At 41.1% G+C, this 13,693-nt stretch overlaps 1 long non-coding RNA gene across 1 annotated transcript; it reads right to left on the reverse strand.

The window, feature by feature from the left end:
• Positions 1-2,021: 2,021 nt before the first annotated feature.
• On the reverse strand, positions 2,022-5,978 carry LOC146631808 (uncharacterized). The gene is made up of 3 exons (XR_014906195.1): positions 5,758-5,978; positions 4,840-4,911; positions 2,022-2,521 (listed from the first exon to the last, which is right to left on the reverse strand). It is a non-coding gene; the product is annotated as an uncharacterized LOC146631808 (long non-coding RNA).
• Between the last annotated feature and the right edge of the window lie 7,715 nt (positions 5,979-13,693).

Here is a 13,693-nt window from a genome sequence, read left to right on the forward strand (position 1 = left end):
GTACAAGTTAATTAAGCTAAATAGCAAGGGGGAAAGTCACAGCATTGGACAGGGAGATAAATTACCCTACTAGACTGGGCACTTGTGGACCACATCCAAACAACTGGCACACATAGTCCTGGGCACCGTTCCAGGGATGGTAGCCTTTTAATGTTCCATCTACTGAATGGTTTCTGCCTTTATTTTTTGTTTTCATTCCTCTCATTCTTAATGATCTGCAGTAAAGCGCCGCCCAGTGCTCTAATGCTCACCTGGAATAACATTTTGCTCTTTGTCTCCCAAGCTCTTTTTCTTTCTGTCTTTCTGCCATAGAGAGTTCCTTTATCCTTTGGGTCTAGATGTGATCACATCCAGCAATTTCTCCCTTATGAGTAATTCATTACATTACAATTTCTCCAAGTGTGGTTGGAGAACGCTGCCTGATCATCTCATGTTTGCAGATGTGTAATAAATGAGAGTGCCCGTGTTGTAGTAATGAGAATGTGGCTGCAGTTATACAGTTATGTTGTTATAGGAAGCATAAAGGGTGGAAGCTTGGCTAAAGCACTGCCAGGTTTGCTTATTTTCAGCTTTCTGGGTTCTTGCAGCTGCGTGTATAACACATGAGGATTATATGGAAGTGTGGTCAAGTCTTTAGGGAGAGCACTTCTACTACAAAGGTCATAAATTCACTGAATCTTCGCTAGCATGTCCAGAAAATGATTTCACCCTTAGGGCACTGACTTTTAAGCATCATTATTACGTGATATTCAGCAAGTTTCTGGAATATGTGGTAATTAATTGTTGATCAGTTAATCAGTGATTCATTCAACCTCAATATATTTATGTATTTATATAATATCTAATATATGTTTAAAGATATGAACTTCTTTGTTTTCTGACTTTCTCTAAACTTAATCCATTTACTCATATTGTGTTTCATATGAAAAAGAAAATGATGAAAAGGAGTATATTAGCAGTAGGTATATTTTCACGCATGGAGTAGGAATATATTTTGAGAACCTTTTCTTTCTTACTCCTTTTTGATGTACGTGTGATCTCAGCTGTAATAGTGGAGAAGTGGTTGAGTCTTAATAATTTGCAATGGGATGTTGGTAAAACTGAAGATCTTTACGTGATCAGCGTGTGATTCTGTCCAAAGCGAGCTGCCTGTCACACATGGCTGCAGGCAGATGTCACTATGAGGGCTGCTATTTCAACTAAGCATCACTAGTTCTTATACAACACCCATAGCAAAAGCACTGTGCCTCACAGTCCACTGATATTTATGAGTGACAGTGACACACACAGACTCCACACGGGCTCAAGTCCCTGTTCTGAGTAACATACTGTTTCTCTTTTTTTTCAGGCCAACATATGAAATAAGAGGATATATATTTAGAAACCTCCAACAAGTACTAGTCATTCTTCATGTACTGAACCCCCCTTTCTCTCAGTCTGTACGTAACCTGCAGACATCCTTGTGACCATGTGTTCCTCTCGAGGCTTTTTGTGTGTGCGTTAAACACAGATTCGCACCGGCACTCCCCCGTGTGTTTTGTCAAACCAGTTACCAGATTTGACAAGTGATCGCTGTTTAAAAATAGTTCTCTCACTCCACAACAACTCATCCTTTCTGTTTTTGTGAGGCATTTCTGATTTTAGAGCGACAGCTGATTTCTTTATTTTTTTTTTTATTTTTTTTTTTTTTGACACTAGGAGAGGACAAGCTTCGTTATTGCTTGCAGTCAGGCTCAGTGCTCCTTCACTTCCCTCTCCTGTGGAGGAGTACGCTGAGGTCATAGCTTGTTGCTACATTTGACTCATTCTTCATCAGTCAGGAGGTTAACAGGTACTTGTGCTCGTTCATCTGCTGGGTTTCTGCTTCACTTGGAGCCAGCACAGGCTGCCTTTCTGGGCTAGAAGGAACCCTGCAGGCTCGGTAGAGGATTAGACAGAGGAGGAGAAGGAGGATGGCAACAAAGGTGTTGCAGGCGATGGCCACCAGTGCAGCTGTGGACAGTCCTGTGCTTCCTTCTGATTCCATATTTAAGACTGGACAGCAGTTCCCAGTGACGTTTAACCTAAATTTGAGCTTTTAAGTTGGCTCCTTGATGTCCTTAGTTCATTAGTAAGACCAAGCAGCAGCATATTTATTTAGAAAGCATGAATCTATAGGAGGTGATGTCCACAGAAGAACTTAACATATATCTCCATCATATAGTTAATTATGGTAATTATTGTGGGATAAAATTAATATGTAATATGAACATCAAAGTGGAGTGTTCCCTTCCACAAAGCGCACACTGTATTGTGCAGAATTTTTAGAGAAGACAAGCACAGGAAAGTTGGCTTGCATGTGTCACTTAAGATATGAATGTTTGCTCCTCAAGGTTCTGTTTTTCCTGATAGCTTCTTTAGGGTGACACACCAGTGCTCCGACATACAGAGGAGGCTCGCAGCACTTTCTCCCAGTGATGATTTCACAATAGTCTGTATTGTCAAAACACTGCTTATGATTCCAGTAAACGCCTGCAACTGTCTGTAAGAGAGAAACAAATAGAACAATTAGGAATAATTGAACACCTGTGGAGCATGAAATGGAAAGTGGAGCACAGTATGTCTCAGTTAACTCATCAATCTTTTCAATCAGTCTCCTTCTCCTTGCTGTTCATTGTTTTATATCAGTTTTATACTATATACTAATATATGTGTAACATTTGTACTATTTTTTAATGCCATCTCCGTCTAATTAATGTCTTTTATAATAGAAGTCAGCATTTGAGAGCACACACAGGCACAGAAGAACACAGGGATGAGGATCAAAACACTGGACACATAGGCAGGATGTATAAACAAAAGATTAATTTCAGTTTGACTTGCTGTAAACCCAAATAACCACGAACACGCTCAAAAACACACGAGGAACTGAACACAGGAACACGAGAACAGAGGAAGCAGATAGGAGGAAGCAGGCGTAAACACAGGCTGTGCAGGCAACCTGATAAACAACAGTGATAGGGACAGGATTAGAAACAAACAGGGAACTAATTGAATACAGGTTAAGCTAACATGGGAGGCACCAACAATTAAATAAAGAGGGAAAAAAACAAAGTCTGAAGACAAAACGATGACATCACTCCTCCTCCTCACAGTGTAATGAATTCAGGTCAGACTCAGTGTCCTTCCATTTTGTGGACCGTTATTGTGATAATGCATCAGCTCATTTCCTTAGATGTCTCATTTAAAATGACACAAAAACTTTGTAAAAAGATAATTAGCTCATATCTGTACCTCAGTTTTTTATTTCTTCACTAAACTTGAATTATTATTTTCAGTAAAATATAGTCCTAGAGAGTGTATTTTAAAATAAAACTCATATATCTCAAAGGCTGGATCTTGTGATCTGTGTCAGGATAGGTAATGTGGATTCGAAGATCAGGTTCATGACTTTTTACTTGATGATCAATGATCCTTTTGAGCCATTTGAGAAAGAAAACTTGAGGAAAGCCTTTGCAAGAATACTGACTCCAAAAAATGCTTCATGACTGAACTGATGGCAATTTTGATTTGACTTTGATTTAAAAAAAAAAAAAAAAAAAAGCCATTCAAACTGTAATCCAGCATGCTAATTTTTTACTACTACACAATATGGTTTGTTTCTACTCTTTACACACTTATTAACCAAATTAATTATCATTTTTAGTAAACAGAAAAGCACACTGTATTGCCTGAACAGACAGAAATCCCCTACTTTGAGGAAGAAGTGAGAAAGAGTGTTCAGTAAGACTGTTGACTTAAAAAAAAAGATTAAAAAATCACCAGAGTAAATTTTACTGTATCATATAATAAGTCACCTTGTTTCCCCGAGAACAGGCAACTAAACTTAGAAGGTGGATTCCAGATATCTTCTTTATTGTGAGTATTAATATATTATATATAAAGTACTATTACCAAGGATTTTCTCAGTTAACCATGCAGAACAATGGTACTGTAGTGGTATATTGAACTTACTTTCAAAACAAATGCTGAACCTCAACACTAGCTCATAAATGCTACTGGTAAACACTAAATCATTACTGGCCAGAGGATTCTTGGGCAAGGTAGCTAGGTAAACCTCACCACTGTTTTCAATCATGCAAACACTAAAAACAACACATCTACAAGGTCTAAACTCAAAATTACCGAAATAGCATTAAATCGGTCATGATGGTTAGCCACCCCTGGTATGAATGGAACATCTGTTTGGAGCTATATGAAAGCCTTCCCTTCCAGCTGAGTGGCTACGCAGGCAGCGAAAGGGAGCATATGCCCCATTTGTACACAATTATGCACACCATATCTACTGTGTTAAGCTTAAATTTTATACAGCCGCCGCTAGGTTGATGCAAATTGATCGCAGGCCACTGTAGCTTCACATGCACCAGCTCTGCTTGCACACGAGAATTCGATTTCATCTGGCTCCACAACCACAGCTAATAGAGTTAGCGCTGCTTTTGAAGCAATAATATCAGTTTGTGATTGTTACTAATCCAAATCAACCAATGGACTGTGCATTCCTACTAATCGCATCCTGTTTCCCTGCATAACTCACATGCTACAAGCTCGCTGCACACTGTGCACTTTGATTCACCAAAATAAAGTTGTGGTAACCTACTCTCTCCCCCTCTCTCTCTCTCTTTCTCACACATACATGCATACATGGTTGCTGTGCTCATCTTTCTTGACAACTGAATATCTTTAATAAAGGTGGACCAGTTGCTAATGTAGATGCACATTAACCAGACAGAAATTCACTCCCATTATTTTCCCATTTGGAGGATTAGCATGTCAATATGTTTACACTGCAAAAGCACTTACCAGTGAACAGTGAACTTATGTTGCGCGTGAATAGTGTTGTCCCGAAGATCGCTTTTTGAATCTTGTTACTTTCTAAAAACATGAAAATTCATTTTATTTGTGAATATTTTATTGTAAATGAAACACGTCACTTCATTTTACTCATTGCTATCATCATTGCCATGTAAAAGCACAGAGGCATCTAGAGTTTAAGGCACTACAATCGTCGCTCATCACTGATCTTGGGATTTGAGGCCTGTCCTGATCTTTGCTCTGCATTCTCAAGTTAGTGCTGAATAGCATGAGTACAGCCACTTCCCGTGAGGAAAAAAACGCCTCTTCAAACCCAGTGAATCACATGGATATAACCCTCTATGTGTTATTCACGTGACTCAGTTGAATCTAGCATGATTTCTATCAGTCAGTCTTAAATCTGCTTGTCTCACCTAACTATTGAGAAGCCCTTCTAATTCCAATATCTGCATGGAAGTGACAGCGCTGTCACACCTAGACTCGCTATCACCTCTTATCAGTCTCATGTTAATCAGAGTCCCCTGCGTCAGTTGATTTCATACCCCCACATGTGCAGTTGGAGACCTGGCTGCCTGCAGAGTGTGACAGGTGGATCTGATAAAGTCACAGAACATTTGATCTGGATTTGGTGCAGCCTTCAATCCTCAGGTGGAAAGGAAGCTCCATTTTTTTCACTCTTTAGTGATTAAGGAGGATACCTCAGTCACAACTGGTGATCTCCCCCTGATCTCATAACTCGCTGCGTACTTAAATAGCACCAGCTGGCCCCAGTCCTATGGAAAACATAATTCTAATAACAATCTTAACTTCAAAACACTAAGAATGTTAAGACTTTCCAATTTGTTTTTATCACGCTATGTGTTGCTATGGAGCAAAGTCTTACATTCACAGTAGTTGCACACTTACCCGACACACTGAGGCATCAGTTTTTCTACTGTTCTTTGAATAAATATCCCAGCGTATAAGTCAGCCATCTTCCATTATTCACATGGATAACAGTTCCTTCTCCAGCTGTCTGCCATACTCTGCTCTCCCCTCTGTCTCCCCCGTTTCTTTTCCTTCTCCACCTGCTCCGCTGCACTACAGACAACTGAAGACGAGGCAGGACTGCGCACTGTCTGCCAGAGAGCTCTCCAACAGCAGAGATTCAGAGGGGCGAGAGGGAGAGAGAGAGCGAGAGCGCGAGAGGAGGGGCCGTGCAAGTGGATGTCAGCGGTGATATCAAGCGTAGGGAGAGGGGAATGGTTTGGATGTAATTACACAGGCCTCCTGCTGCAGACAGGAGGAGGGGGTGTGAAGGTTGTTACGGGGAACAAGCAAAGCTGCCTGTCAGACAAAACAATGACTTCTGCCTTGCATCGCAGTTCACAGTATGGCCAAACAAATTATTTCAGCTGTCAAAAGCAGGAAACTGGGAATCAAACAAGGAGAAGCTAAATTAAGACTCAATCATAGACATGGTTTGTGGAACTCCGAGCACAATGCTCATAACTAATCTTCTAATTGAGGGCCCGGTGGCGCCTGTGTCTGGCAGCCTCGCCTCTGTCAGTGTGCCCCAGGGCAGCTGTGGCTACAATGTAGCTTGCTATCGCCAGTGTGTGAATGTGTGTGTGAATGGGTGAATGACTGAATGTAGTGTAAAGCGCTTTGGGGTCCTATGGACTAGAAAAGCGCTATACAAATGCAGGCCATTTACCAAAGTGTCCAGCAGCACCTTGTCCACTTTGATCCTACAAGTGTCCCTGACCCCGTGGAGTGTAATAGTGATCCATTTATGTTTTTTTAATATGATTTACTCCAAGTGGAAAAAAAATAAACTTTTAAGTCAGAACATATGTTCTCTTCTTTTGCAGCTTATCTCAATACTACAATCAAAGTGTCAACATATCACTGCGGTTGAAAGTTCCTGTAAGTAACAGTATCATATGAGCTGCATTAACACAGAGATGTAGTCAAGACTACTAAATATCTGAATAAGCAGAGTGAGACAATCAGTAATGCAGCATTTGTGGCGCACACAGCATACCCTCATGTAACAAGACACCAAACGAGGAGATCGTGTTCTGTTGCAAAAACAGGTTTCTGCTGCAGATTCGGTCAAATTGTTCTGTCCCGTGATCTTTTATTGTTCAGGTTACTCCAAGTTTGACACGTTTGAGGTCAGTGTGGTGTATTAAGAAGTATTTATAGCAATGTATGATGGGTTTACTTGATTAAACTTGTCTGATTACAGCCAATTCTGGTCGATAGAATCGTAATGTTACAGTTTGCTGTGGATGACTAAGCGCACGTTAACGTTAACACATTTCAGTCAGACTAATATAAAAGAATCCGTCCTCTGTTTTCATGGCTCACTGTCAGAAGCTAGAGACACTAGAGCATTTAGCTTGAGGCCCCTCTGCAGGACAAAAGAATAATGACAGGGCAAACAAATGTGATTACTGCTGGCTTTAGGGTGCTGCTTTGGACCTGTGTTGCAAAAGGAATTGTGGAGTCATTGTCAGATTTTACCATGCTTACAAAAGCATCTGCATTGTGCAGTAACTGATTTCGTATCTATTTTCTGTTTGCTTTTCTGTATACTGTTGGTGATTCACCTGATTAGGACCCAGTATGTTGAAAATGTTATGGCTTTTCAGTCTACAAGGTGTTGTTTTCAGTGTGTGGACAATACGCACTTGTCCTATTATTGGCTTCTCTTTCAAACAACATGCCGCATATTGTCAGATTAAATATTTGTGCCTTGTAATTTACAGATCTAATTTTAGTCTTGCTGTTGCGCTTTTAAACATCACGACATGTAGTTCGTAAGGCTTTCAATTTCTGCTGACTGTTGTCCAGATAGCAGTGCGCTGTGCTGCACAATCTTGAGAACTGTTTAGGAGAGATAAGGTTGTATAACGTTCTCTGTGTCTTTCACGCTGACCTGCAGTGTGGCTTTTCCACCTCTGTTTAATGCGCATTTGTATTTCATGGTTCAGTGGGGTTACCGTTCTATTTTAAGTTTTCATTTAATTTAACGAAATACCCAAAAAAGCACAGTTATCCTTAAATAAGGTGTTCATGAAGTCAATGTTTCAGTCGTATGCCGCTTCCTGAATGTACTGAAAGTTTGACTTTGTCTGTGGTGTGTCTCATTTTTTTCAGCAGTCAAGCAGTGTAAGATTTAAGTATTTTAAAATGTACTTCTATCACTTTGGTGTGCCACTTTTTATGTGTAATGTATGCAATACATCGTCGTGTTTGTCTCTGAATAGAAGTTACAGTCTTTATGGTTGCCTTTGCATGATAATTTTTGTAATTTCCTGGAGCACAGATACTTGGGGGCCGCTGTAGCAGCGCACCGAGCCGAAACACGCCCACACGTAGAGTTGATTAACATAACTTATCAGAATGGAACTGTAAGGCTGCAGGACGTGCAGTTCACACAAACAATCTGTTTTCAAACTGGCTGCACTTTTTAATTCAGTGAAGTCGTGCTAGTCTAAGCCTGCATTTGCCTTTGTGTAGAGTGTGATGACGTAGCAGAGATACAGGACAGCCAAGCACACCCAGTCAACTGTGCTGGCACAGTTTGTTCCCAGGTAGCGCTGTGATTAATACATACATTTATGTCATCACATGCAGCGATTCCACTTATATTTAACTGTGGTGATTGTAGTGTTGTGTGTGCTTTGGCCTTTTTAACATTGCAGGGTTTCCCTTAGAGCCCGTTTTACTAAATTCCACCTAGTTAGGTTCAAATATGCCCCTTCACAACTTTAACCCTGAATGTTAAAAAAATTATGCTTACCCAGTAGTACTGTACAATAGTACATTATAAATCTTTGCTTTGAGTAGCAATTTGACTTCTCACACTCACACTTGGTTGTGATTCTGTTTTACGATGGAGACATATAACACTGGCTGCTTCATCAATATCACATTTACAGTAGTGATGGTGATTTTGAAAATAAAAACTTAAACTAGAAATGTTGCCAATGAGGTGCAATGTTGTGCTTTTCTACTTTATAATGGTGTTTAGTTCTCAAGATTAATCGTGACCTTGCCTGTATAGCTGCATGCAATTCATACGTCCAGCTGTGAAAGTAATATATATAAATGAATGAATTTGTTCTCGTTAGATTGCTGTGGGTGATCATACAGACATGAGGATGACAGACTAATTGGAGGGAGTTTGTGTCTAAAAATGGGCTATGTGCACAATATCCTTATAACAGGTGAACAATGGCTGCATGTTGATTTACTTGAACAAGCCTGTGGTGAGCGGATCAAATGTAAACACTGGTTCAGTCAAAGGATACAGTTCAAGGAAATCTGAACTTTTGTACAGGGGAGTTAATGTGCTAAAGACCACAAAGTTGTTTCATCTTAACTGCTTGCCCAGGTAATAAACACAGTTTAAATCTATTACTTGACCATTAGGTTGTACGGTTGCCATAAAAAGTTTTCCGTGTGGTGGAATTTAGCATCTAACTGCACGTACGTCACACATGGTAAATGTCAACAGCCATTGTTTGTGTTCTGTGTGATCACAGTTTTCATGCACAGGACAAATTGCAGCACGTCAGAAAAAAAGTTTTTGGTTTGTGCTTAAAGTATAATTTTTTTTTTAATTAGTCTCAGTTGGAAAAAAAAATTGCAGGCCCATAAAAAATGAACAAAAAAATGACAATAGTATAAAAAAATGTTGACCCAAACATTTTTTTCAGCACCATTTCATAAGCCTGAGCGCATTACATTATTAAATTCTTACATAACAGGGTAATCATCTCTCTCAACAACCATCCACCTAAACTACCATTAGCATCTGTAATGATCAGGACTTGGGAGTGCTTCACGAGGCCAAAGTCATTGTCGGCATAAGCAGCATCATTGTTGACGTTTGCAGACTTCTACAAATACAGGCTGACATTTTCTCAAACGACTGCAAATGTATTTTATCAAATGTGCTGACCTTCAGCGTCAACAAATTCAATTTCATTGTTAGTCAGTTAGCATTAAATGTAACGACGATGGCGTTCAAGGTAGCACTCTTCAGATATTATGGATTGTATTCAGGGTAAAGATGAGGTCAGGCCCCCAACTTTACTCTTGTGTTTGATGCTCACACACTGTCCCCGACAACATTTCCAGAAGGTAAAACTATAGCTATAAAAACCCACTGGACCTTAAATAGAGCACAGCTAACAGGCAGTCTAAGCTGTCTGGTCAAACCAGTGGAGGGTTTCACAGTGAAAGCATCACAGCAAAAATAGAGCTGCGAGAGAAATGGATATTAAAGTTCATGATCCAAATGTATCTGAAATAGGCTACTGTGTCTATTTGTTATCTATCTAGCTTATGCCATTTACCCCAAAGCATGTGACCTAATGGAATTTTTTTTTAAATTGAGGCAAAAGTCTTTAATTCTGAGAAACAATATACATTTTGAAAATTAACAACAGTACCCATTTTTTCACCCATCCATCAGTCCCATTCTTTGGAACACAATAGAAATAATTAATTATAATCATAATTAATCAGATTTGACAGTCATTCACCGTCACTAAAAGGAAGAACTGATATGGTTTTGGTTGTCAAGGGTCAACAAAACACTTTCTTGGTAATAACACAAGAATTAATTAATATCACAAATGTCCGATAGGATAAACATGGTGACATTTCATATTGAAAAGGCCATCAGTTCCATCATAATGTTTGTAAAAACTCTGTAACCCAGAAAACAGATGGAAATCTCCCATTTTACCTATCCTATAGATGCATGTGGTAAGCAGTAATATTTAGGTCAGCTGTGGTGTTTAAACAATGGTAATTGGCATTCAGGTGCCCCAGAAAGTAACCCCCACACAATTACATGACAGTACCAGCCTGAACTGTTGATACAAGCCATGATGGATCCATTGTCTCATGTTGTTTTACCCTAATTGTGAGCCTGCCATCCACATATTGTGGCAGAAATTGAGACTCATCAAGCTAGGAAACATTTTTCCAGTCTTCTGTTATTCAGTTCTGGTGAGCCTGTGTGAACTGTAGCTTCAGTTTCCTGTTCTTAGCTGACAGGAGTGGCACACAGTGTGCTCTTCTGCTGCTGTAGCTGATCTGCTTCGAGGTTCAACATGTTGTACATTCAGAGACGCTCTTCTGATTCTTTACTTTTGTGCTGATCCCAGCAGATCAGCACTTTCTGAAATAGTCAGACGATATTAAATTCCAGTCATCATTAAACTATATGTGACTAAGCGGACATGAATTCAACCTGACTGGCTGGCAGATGCATGGTAGAAATTCTAGTCTTAGTATGAAAAAAGAAGAAAGGACCTTTTCGTTTTTGAATATCAGGTATCTAAATGCATATCGCTCTTTCTCTGCTTGCACAGCATCGTTCCCACAGTGATCCTATTTCATTTATTCCAACTAGATCAAACTGCTGCCGGATAGGAGGAATGTGTCATGCGATATGTACACATGAAGGGTCTATGCAGTGCTAATGGAAGCGACTTGTTTGAGTGGCCTATTTATGCGCACCTCGCATGAGTCATGGAGTGCTCTCCAAATTTACCGGCTGTAATGCGGCCAACAACACAACAGTACAGCTTCATGATGAATTATTGATGTGAATGCAAGCTGAAAAATAATATGATTCACTATTCTTGTGCAGAAGAATAAAAGCAGCGCGCTCACAAAGATGGAAGTCATAATCTCTTTTTGAGGCAACATGAAACATATAAATGGAAACTATTTTAATTAATTGTGCATGTGTGAAATTTTCTTCGGCACATATTATGGTCGTCATTTTCCTGTCACAAAGTCTGTCTTGATCCCTTGATAATCTTACAAAGTGCTTTTCAAGTCGCCTTATCCCCGCGCTCATTTTATCTTTTTTTTTTCCATCCCGTCCTTTCGCGTTTTGCTTTGGTGTGACATCAAAGAGGTTGCACTACAATCACGCTGCATTTCTCTTTCAAGTAAAGGGAGATAATAGAACAAGATTACTGCCAAAAGTGATTTGTTAAGTGCATTAGAATAACTGCTGAAACTTGGCAGCGGGCCTGTTACATCAGAGGGACTGCTATGAATTGCACCTGCAAGTAGGAGATAGGTTTGAAAGAAGAAGAAGAAAAAACACTGCATAACTGCAAACCAAATTGCAAACTGCAGATTTTAGTTTCTCTATATGTGGAGCATGTATGTGTAATACGTCTCTCCCTGGGGACCAGGGAAAGCATCATTACCCTGCAGATAGCTGTGCAATATATGAAAACAGTCTGAAAGGCTTGTTTTTCAGTAGCAACAAGAAAACAGTTATGAGTCATGAGTTGAGACTGAAATGGACGTACAGGATCATGACTCTCCCGCTTAAACCCGTCTGAATCATCCCTTTATTCCCTCCCACCTTTAGGCCACTTTATGTTGCTTCATGAAAGGATGAGTTTTGTTTGACCATGTGAGAGGCTGAGCAATCTGCCACACAGAGGGCAGATCTGCTATATTTAGCTGGGCATATGCTGCGACATATCAAACTACAGGGAAAAGTCCCGGCATGGAAGGTCGTAGTTCAAGGCTCAAGTTGTGAACTTGAGGCTGTGCAGGTCTGTATAAATACTTTGAATTGTGTGTATTCAGGGTAAATTATTGAAAAGCGATAGGTCGTAGGGTCTAACAGGGTGCAGACATAGAGATCTCAAATGCATGTAACATGATGCTTGGTTTGAGTTTACTTTTATGTGATTGTAATGCCAAATTTTACTCAGTCGTGACAGACCACACAGGAAGGAACGCAACTGCAGCAATAGCTCTTCAGTCAACAAGACAGAATAATTAAAGTGGCAAGAAATGTCTGGAACTGATTTTAATACACATATATTTTTAAAAATGCATTTAGGCAGCAGGCTCGTGCGAACACAGCTGAAGAAAAAGAGTAAACACCAAATGCCAAATATTCTAACATCCAGTCCAAATATGGGGCAAGTCCCCCCAAAATATTACAAGATACTTTATTTCCCATTGTGTAGTATCTTCAGGAGTTCTCTCATCCTCTAGCAGGAGGGACCATGCGCTTACCTGCTGCTCTCTGGCAGGTAGCTCCAAGCCCTCCTGGGTTTTAAATGCACCTTAGAACACACATGCATCAACATTACAATGAGCGGGTGGAGGGAGGTTTGGAGTCTTCTCTCACCCCCATTCTTTGCGACCTGCTGGAGCAGGGGGGCTAGGACTAGGAGGAGGAGTTGGCCGTCCGACTGCGGTCTGGAGTGTGGAGCCTTCCTGCTGCTGCGGAGTCGGGGCGGTCTGCCTCCCCCCACCGCAGGGAAAAGGGAAACACCACCTGGGTCTGGGTGCAGTTCCCCCCTCCAGGGGCGGGGGCACCTAGACCCGGTTTGTAGAGTACGCTTGGGGAGTGTGATCGTGTGTACAACGTCTCTTTATGTCTGTCTCCACGTTGGTTGAGTGTGGAGTAAGTGCATATGAGAGCATGAGGGTGGGAATGGATGTTTGTGTCTGTATGTGCCTGTATGTCTGTGTCTATATGTCAGGTTGGGTGTCAGGCGCCACCTCTCTGGGGACATCTCAGGCCCTCCAAGGTTTGGAGGCCTATCTCCCCCTACCACCACTTCCCCTGCCAGTGGCGGACCCCCTCAGACATCGGTGCGTTGGTGGTTCTTTGTGTCCGGGGATGGGCGTCCAGGTACACACCGGCTCACTCCTTGGTGGCCGCTTATCGGGGCCTGGAGCCTGGGGCTCGCTCGGGCCACTTCGGAGGTGGGGTGCCCCCGGCCTCTCGGCCTGGGGCTCGGTCACTCAGGCGCAGCTGGCTGCCGGCGGAGCTCACGGGCGCGTC

The sequence above is a fragment of the Diplotaxodon limnothrissa genome, linkage group LG5, assembly GCF_057381915.1.
Source record: "Diplotaxodon limnothrissa isolate DT_005_m linkage group LG5, D_limnothrissa_male_GT1.1, whole genome shotgun sequence".
Classification (NCBI taxonomy): domain Eukaryota; kingdom Metazoa; phylum Chordata; class Actinopteri; order Cichliformes; family Cichlidae; genus Diplotaxodon; species Diplotaxodon limnothrissa.